The following is a 9431-nucleotide window of genomic DNA, read 5'->3' as shown; positions in this document are numbered from 1 at the left end:
AAAGATTATATTAAATGTATGTTTGTCTCTACTACTTTCACTGCATGGCCCACAGTAACTATACTTTAAATGTGGTATTTTGGTGACGTTACACGCAATAAACACACGTGCCTGTCAACCACCGATGAAGAGCTCAAGGTACATTAATCTAGATTCAATGTGCCAGTTCGTTTTTGGTGCAATTACCCATTCTCAACAGAGAGGGCCCTCAATCCCAAAATTTATGGACATCAGCTGTAATAAGTGATTGTATATGCTCTACTGTTATGTGAGTGCTGGGATGCATTATTATTTCAACACAATGTATTACACAATTCAATAAATTAATGAATTCATGAAAAGCTTGTGTGCTAGTGTGCTCTGTGGGTGTGGTACTGTCACAGTACCACAGTATTCAGTAAAGATGGCGTCACAAAATCAGTTCAATCCATCAGTGTGTAGTCTTGTCCACTGGGGCTACGCTGAGTAGTCAGCTTTATTATATATTTATTTATTATATATGTTTTGAAACTTTGTGATGTAATGAAAGCTGATTTGAATTTATTTGTTTTGATACAGACTTCAAAGCAGTATATCGAAACACTGTGTTTTTCAAATAAATTGATTTAGTTCAAATCTGAGTTTAACATTACTGGTTGTAGGGCATAAAAGCAAGTTACCGTTTTCTTTACTGCAAAGTGTTATTGATTTTGACTGGCAGAAGGGAAGCAGGGTGATTCTATCTTATACTAAAAGACAAAAAACACAAGCTAAACTCCCTGGAATAAAAGTTAGTAATTAACTGACTGACTAAATAGAAATAACTATTAGCTGAGTACTAAAGGAAAGGCAGCCTTGGTTGACAAGACTACACACTGATAGTGAGTAAGGAGTGGAGGATATGACTATTATGCAAATAAATAATGCAAGAAACCAACAAGGGCCATTACATTTACTTTCATATTTTTAAGTAATTCTGAAACCAATACTTAGACACTCTTACTGGATTAAAAAGCTTGAGTTGACACTTCAACTTCTACAGAAGTATTTTAAACTCTAATATCTATACTCTCTTATCTATACTTATACCTGGGTCATTAATTTCAATACCTATGATAGCTTTGGTCTTCCCCACCTCATTCCAAAAGTATTGGGTGGAGTTCCAGAGAACACAGTTCGACCGCTCCACAGCTCAATACCTCGCATTATATAACACTTCTCTACAGGGACTGGAAAAGCTAGATAGATCAATATATCTATCCACCTTGTTCTTCTTAACATTCTTTCCCTTCAGTTACAGTGATTCATTTTCTTCATTTGTGCATTCTGCTGGTGCACTGAGAGTAAATCTGGGTTTAAATACCTGTGTGGAGTCCCTGAGGCGGGTGAGTTTCAGCCTGTATGTCTGCGCTCAGCTTTATTGGTGGGGAGTCTGTATTTGTGCTTAAATCCCTGGTTATGAGTCTACTGAATTACATTATATCGTGACATTTTATATTCCATCATGGGATCCCCGGAACAGAAATGAGTTGTCCTGTGTGAAATATCAACCATGACAATTCAATTTCTTTCATGTATTGTATTTGGGCCGTGTTATTAAAAAGGTTTGAGCACACAGGAGAGAAAAGGTCTACACAGACTTATCAAAGCGAAAGCAAATCAAGACAAATTTTCATGATCTACTGTCATCTAAACATTAAAATCAGGCAACATTTAAATCATTGATTTGATAAAGCCCCCTGAAGCACAAAATCCCAGAGCCAGGAGACCATCTACCAGCCTACATTTATAAAAAACTCAATTATGAGTGTGATAGACGGATGCGGGTGTGTTGAATTAGCCAGCTGCGCTGTGTATTGTGTGTGTGGCGACAGCTCGTTAGCTGTAAGTCAGTTATGAGCTGTGATTGGATGAATTAGACGAGAGTTGAGACAGAAGGCCGGTTTTGGGGGGTGCTCTCACACCCTGTGGGGATGGACGTCTTTGTTGTGTGCCACGCGTCTGGCAGATGGGACCTGCCTACTCACTCGTGTTCGGTGGCAGGTGTGACCTTTGACCTCCATCTCTGTCTCCCTTGGCTAAACAGTGTTATTGTGTTTAGCAAAAAATCTAATCTACCATTTGTTTCTATTTTGCGCAAATATATTAAATCAGACAATGTTTGGGGTCTGACATTAGTTGAGCTCTGAACCATGTAGTATTCTTCCCTATACTACCCTATTTTTTTTATAATTCACTATAATCCGTTATACTGCCCTGTACTCTGTATACTACCCTATACTTTCTATTCTTCCCTTTACTCTTTTTACTACCCTACACTCACTCTATTATCTTACTCTGTTACTCTCATGTAATCTATATGCTACCCTATACTCAATATTCTTAATACTCACTGTTCTATATTATCCCATACTTACCTGCACTACCTATACTACACTATACTCTCCAAAACGTCCATATACTACTCTCTACTCACCATAATATAAACCCCATACTACCCTGAACTCCATGTACTATCCTGCACTTCCCTATACTCCCATTTTCTACCCTTTATTACCCTACACTCCCTATACTACCTTATATTATGTAAAACATCCCTATACTACACTCTACTCCCCATTCTCATTATATACCTTATACTATCTATACTAACCTTTCCTTTCCATACTACCATACACTCACTCTAGTATCTTTTACTCTCATGTACTCCCCTATACTTAATATAATACTACTTATTTATCTACATTACACCATACTACCCTACATTCCCTATCCTTCCTTATACCATCTAAAATTTCCATATGCTATGCCCTACTACTCCCCATACTCACTATAATTCCTTTTACTACGTTCTACTCCCTACACTCACCTATACTGCACTTTTCATTTACACTAGCCTATAGAACCTTATACTATCCAATACTACCCTATACTACCTTTTCCTGCCCATTCTATCATACAGTCCATATCATACACTCTGATCCCTATACTCCCCTATAATACAGTAATCCTTTACATAAGCCTGTACAATATACTTCCCTATAGCACCCTATACTATCCAATACTACCCTATACTACCCTTTCCTACCCATACTACCATACACTTCCCTATACTACACTCTGCTTCCTATACAACCTTTTACTTCTTTATACTATCCTTTGCCTTCCTATACTACCTGACACTATCCATTACTAACTTATACTACCATATACTCCTTTATAATTTCCTATATTACCATGCACCAAAACACAGTTAGGAATTAGATAAACATGTTCCACCCATTTTTGTGTACGTATCTCCATGGTCAGGGTCCTGGTGGGTTCAGAGCCTAGCCAGAAAATTGGGCACAAAGGTGGATTTCCCTCTGGACAGTCTGTTACAAAATAACACACACACCCAAGAGCCATTTAGCACAATCCCAAATATGCATTTAAAAGGTGAAAGGAAAAGGAGTACCCAGAAGAAATCCAAACAGACAATTATAAATCTCCCTAAACTCCTTCCAGGCAATAACCAGAGTGAGAAAGTCCAGGAGAATTGTGGTCCACACGTAGCTAACAATGCTTGGTTAGTAGAACATTTTCTGAACATTACAGTTAACATTCTTAAAACGTTTAATCTGTCAAGTTTTTTTTTTTTGTTTTTTTTCTGGAATGTTCTGGAATGTTAAGCCTTACCTTCCCGAAACATTTTCAGAAATGTTCTTATAGCATTCTATGTTAGCTGAGATGCCACACTAGGACCTTTTGCACCTTAACTTTCTTCACCCTGCAGAATTTAACAGGCTGTTCTGATTGGCTGAAATATTTCATATCTTTAGTAAACAATCTGGAATGAAACAGTGTTTATAGCCATTATGTGAATTGACATGATAAAACTGATGTAGGGTAAATACTAAATAGGTAGATTACATGTAAATGTGCTGGTTATTGTGAATTAAGGTAAAACAAGTGCAGCATATTTTGAATTTCGTTTGAACTGGGATGTTAACTTCATTAATATTGTTATAATACACAGTGTCAAAATTAATTTTAAAATGTGATAAATTATGGCTATCTAACCATAGCTGAACTAAGCTGAAGTGACTTACTTACTTAATTACTTAATAAGGAGAGAATTAGCCATATTGATTTTGGTCATCTGTAAAACTGCCAAAATGTACTCAAATTTACTCCACCTCTGATCATAGAGATTTTTAGACTATAGAGAAAGTGTAGAATCTATTATGGAAGATCTGATCCTCCATACACCATACTCTTGGTATCTAGGTTGTGCACATTATTTAGACATCTAGAAGGCAACAAATGCATGAGTGACGAGGTGTGGTGAAAATTCCCAGCGCTCGGATCTTTAAGACTGACTGTTACACAGGTCTACAGTGACTGATAGCCACTTACATGATACACAATGTCATTGTTTCAGAAAGCCTTGCAATCTATCCTTTTCTCTCTCTCTCTCTCTCTCTCGCTCCATGTTCTATCTCATACTTTATAGGGTGCTTTACAGTCGAGGCAGGTCCCAGTGCGTATCCAGCCACTGTGTGTGAGTGTGATCTATCATTGCTCTGGCGTTTCTCCAGCAGGCCAGTATAAAGGGACAGTATTAAAAATATATAAGGAAAAGGGAAACGGCAGCTTCTCCATGTGATCTGATACATCTAGAAAAAGCATCTTATATGTCTGCAGTTTCTGGAAGATGCTGACATATGGCTTCTTTTTTGCATAATCCAACTTAAATTAATCAGTTTGACTGACTGGCCTTTTTTCCTCACCAACATACCAAATGATTCGTAAAAAGATTCAATCTTCTGAGACATTTGAATCATTATTTACCACAGTGACTTGAGGGAAGTGATAGGCAATCATCAAAATAATCTCAAACAGCAGAACTAGGTCTTGTTTGTGAGGTCCTTCCAGTTTCAAATGCTAATGGTTTGACAAATTATGAGAAATAAATAATAAAGCAATGCAACATGATATTTCTCCACAATAAAGTTCAAAGTTTTTGCATCTTTGTATTTAAACACAGTTCTGAGATCAGAGATCACACTTAGAAACATTTGGGGACAAAACATTCTGATCTCAGATCAGCTGCTTACACTTAGGTGCGTACTATAATGCATAGAAAGAAACCTAGAAATGTTTCAAAACTGTGTGATGCAACAAAACCTGATTTGGGACAGTCTTATGGCTTTTTCCTTTCGATCTGGACTTCGAAGCAGTGTATGGAAACACTGTGATTCAAATGAATCGGCTCATCAGTTCATTACTGCATTACTGCAAGCTGAAATGACTGACAATAAAGACAGATAAGTAATAGTCATAAATTCCTAGTTGCTAACTTTAATTAGCCAAAAATTGTTGCACCCACTTCATTATTTTGATTAATCTTAAACGTGTCTTTAACACTTAATATTTTTAGTTGATCTTTAAGGATAGTCTGCAGAACCTACAAAACAAATGTTATATTACCTAAATTAGGCCAACTAAAAACATGAAGTGGATTTTTTAAGTTAGTGAGACTTAATATTTGAAATTTATATACATATGAAAAAGATTTCTAGTTGACAAAACGGGTGGTGGATTTCTTAAAAAAAAAAAATGCAGTGCAGAAATTTGCCTTAAAATTTGAATTTTTTTCAGTTTTGTCATTTTTAGAGTGCAGGGTTGTACATAGCACTAAATATGTTTAGGGGTTGCGCCACTAATATCTTTTTATGATATTATGGGCTGCAGAGGGTAAGATATCCAAAGTCTTTTTTCTGACACAATGTGAACATGCAGTTTTTTTGCAGATTGGTTCTGTGCAGCTCTGTCCTGCTTTGATTCAGAGAGTCTGCAGTGATTTCCAGTACAGAATCAGTACAGCCTGCTTTTAATGCAGCGCCACCTGAGGGTCCGAAGATCACCAGCATCCAGTACTGAAAATTTTCCAGAAGGTTTAGATGCTGCCCAGCTTTTATTCTGAGAGACTTCCTCACTAAAATGCTCTTTTCATAGACAGTTATGTGAGTTATTTGCAAATTGCTCCTACTGCAGTTGTTTTTATTAGTACAACTTACTTTTCCAGCCTTTTGTTTTGTGTGTGTGCGTGTGTACTGAAATATTGGTACGGCCCAAAGCTAATATTTTTCTTGCAAGCAATTAGCGGTATTGATTGGCCTGCCTTGTGTGCAGCAGAGAGGCGCGTTTGTGTAGATTGTGGAGAATGGAGAGAAAATGATCGCTGAAGGAGATTTATAGGTGGAGGATGTAGGCCAAAGCAGTGTGTGTGTGTGTGTGTGTGAGAGAGAGAGAGAGACATATCTAACATTGTAGAAAAAACCTTGATAACAAAGGACAGAGGAGCAAAGAAAGGTTATGAATGAGAGTGACCCAATATGAAGACCACAAGAGGAACATGAGAGACACAATTCCTCCCTTTCTTTCCCTCAGCTAAGACATATATTTTGCTTTTGTTTTGATGAAGATGACCAATGAATGCAGCCAGCTCTTGAGATGGCAGCAATATGTGGACAAGCGTTGTCTTGTTGAAATAACTCTATATTCAGTATATTCAGGTAGTCAGCTGACCTCATTCTTTCAGCACATACTGCTGCTGAACCTAAACCTGCAGACCAACTGCAGCATCAACCCCAGATCATAGCCCAGCCACCACAGGCTTATACGGTAAGCACTATGCATGATGGGTGCATGACTTCAGTCTCCTCCCTTCTTACCCTGATGCTCCATCACTCTGGAACAGTGTAAATCTGGACTCATCAGACCAAATAACCTTCTTTCATTAATTCAGTGAGTCCAATCTTTATGCTCTTTTGCAAATTAAAGTAATTTTTTGCCAGTTAGCCTCACTGTTTTTTGTTTAAGGCTATACAGCTTCTAGTGTTGTTTTTCTACCATTTGATGATTTCACGTGTAAGTGAGAGTCGATCACAATCATCCAAGATTTTTTTTAAAGCACATACCTTCCTTGAAGATGATGTTTCCCCACTGTCCTTCCACTTTTTAATAATGCGTTGGACAATTCTTTACCTGATTTGAATAGTAAATGAGAAGCTATTTACAGCATCAGTTTGCGTTAAATAACTGAAATGTAATCACACATCCACTAATTATCCAAAGGGAGGATCTTATCTATTTGATAGGGCAATCCAGGTGGTGACTTTTTTTGCCCAGGCACTGTATAACTAGGTAACGTAACACTAACTATCAAATGTGTGTGATGTGAGATGTCTAACAACAAATTGCTGTTCTTGACAATGACCACACATTTGTTTTGATTTGTTTGTCATTTCACCAAGAGAAAAATGCCATTTTGAATCACGTCATGACAGTGTTGTGGCACACAACATTCAATTAAAATATTATTAATCCAATAAATATTATTACAGAACGAAGATTCTTTTAAATGGTACAAACCAGCATGAACACAGCACTAATGCATGAGACCACTTTGGTGTGATTTGGCCACCAATTAAAACATTTGAGGGGTAAGCCATTTTTTTTATGTTATATTTGTAATTTTTTGCATTTTTCGATTTCACATCATAATTAGAAATGCAAAAATAGAGTTAACATCAAATAGAGTTGACATACCAGCACAGGGTTTGTGTGGTCTGTGTCTTGGCTGATAAATTACATTTGGCTTAAAGGTAAGATTGTATAAATGTGATTTTTTTTTACCCTGTAAATAAGATGAAAATAATAAAGAAATGAAAGAGCAGGAGAAGAAGGTCATTAACTCAGCAGGAGAGTGTATTGCAGTCCCAGGATAGCCGTAGTGCCGCACAGAGCTCGGGGGACGAGTGGGCTTGTGGTCAGTACTGTAGTAAAACACACACACCATCACACACACACCGCCCCAGGCACTCACACCTCAATGACAAACCCAGCAAGCCTCAAAAACACTGTCCTTCAGTGTTCTAACAATAATACAGGAAAGAACACAGCGTGGCCTTGCAGTCAGTGCAACCACTTACTCTGAGCACTGTGTCTTCTGTTTAGAAATATTTTTTATTTAAACTCACATTTCTGTAAAACATGTCATAAAAAAACAGCTTGACCACTTTTCCACTGCAGGGCTGAACAGCACTGAGGATCTGTTCCCTAATATTTAGGCCAGGACTAATTAGACTGGTAAGAAATGGGATCCAGTTTGTTTTTATTTTGGTTCAGATGGTTTCAGAAGGTGTGAAAACCATAGTAGTTGCACTTTGGTTTGGACCGAAACATCCGCATCGAGACTCGCAAAAGGAGATCGTTGTGGTCCTGTCCCAAGCCAATTCTGAAAGAGTTCTTTTTCTGTTCAGGTGCAGTTTAAACTGATTTTATTGAATTATTACAGCTACTAACTAATACCACCTCTGCTTCTGAGCCATGTTAAGCTGTTTTCACACAAAATGCGGCATGTACAGCACTCATGCCTGCGCAACTCCATTAAGTCACAATACAGCATCAAGACTCACACCAAAACAAATATGCCATTGCCATGCATTTTAGAAAGCAAAGCGGCAAATATATATATATATATATATATATATATATATATATATATATATATATATATATATATGCAAGGCGGGAACAGAGGACCTCCCTGTGTTAACTTACTGGCTCCACCCCAGACAGCTCTGACCAATTAGCAGAGAGAGAGAGAATGTGTCATGTTGTTTGCTGTAACGCATTATGTTGCACTTTTCCTTTGATTTTCCTTGTGTGTAAGCAAACCAAGAGGGACTTGCTCCAATTAAGCGAACTTGTTAATTGATCAGGTGTAAAAACACCCTTAAATAACCATACTTGGGGGCACATAACTGTTCTTTGGGAGGGAATAAAGACTGAGGGATCTGGCTGTTGACTAGTAGGGCCAAGCTAACAGTAAAAAAAACTAGCAGAGGCAATGTTGAATGAACAAGGTTACCACCTATGGCGACAAGACAAGACAAAACAACCATAAAAAAAAAAATAAAAAAAACTTGTGCTGGTCAGAGATGGAATTTGGCCTTCAAATTGAACTCTTTTCTGCACTGAACACAGTGCAGAACACAGTCGTCAATGGCCTAGTGATCTAACCACTGAGCTACCACTGCTCCCAACACTGCAGTAGCAGTTTTGGTAGCAATTTTTTCAGACCTGACAAATCAAATTCTGCACCCTGTACCGATTCTTGGCTCGTTTAGGAGGGAGCTCATTATTGCTGCATTACAATAATAATAAATATGCGGTTCAAGGAAACACATAAACAGTGCCAGTCAAAAGTTTGGACACGCCCTAAATTCAGATTTTTTTCTGCATTGTAGATTAATACTAAAGTGATACGAAACAGTGTTAAACAAAGCAAAATATGTTTTATATTTTAGATTCTTCAAAGTAGCTCCTCATGCTTAGATGACAGTTTTGCACATTTTGGCTTTATTTTCTCAGTCAGCTTTATGAGGTAGAGTCACCTGGAA

Source organism: Astyanax mexicanus, chromosome 24 (assembly GCF_023375975.1).
Source record: "Astyanax mexicanus isolate ESR-SI-001 chromosome 24, AstMex3_surface, whole genome shotgun sequence".
Classification (NCBI taxonomy): domain Eukaryota; kingdom Metazoa; phylum Chordata; class Actinopteri; order Characiformes; family Acestrorhamphidae; genus Astyanax; species Astyanax mexicanus.
The sequence above is the reverse complement of the archived record's forward strand: the minus strand, read 5'-3'. Positions refer to the sequence as shown.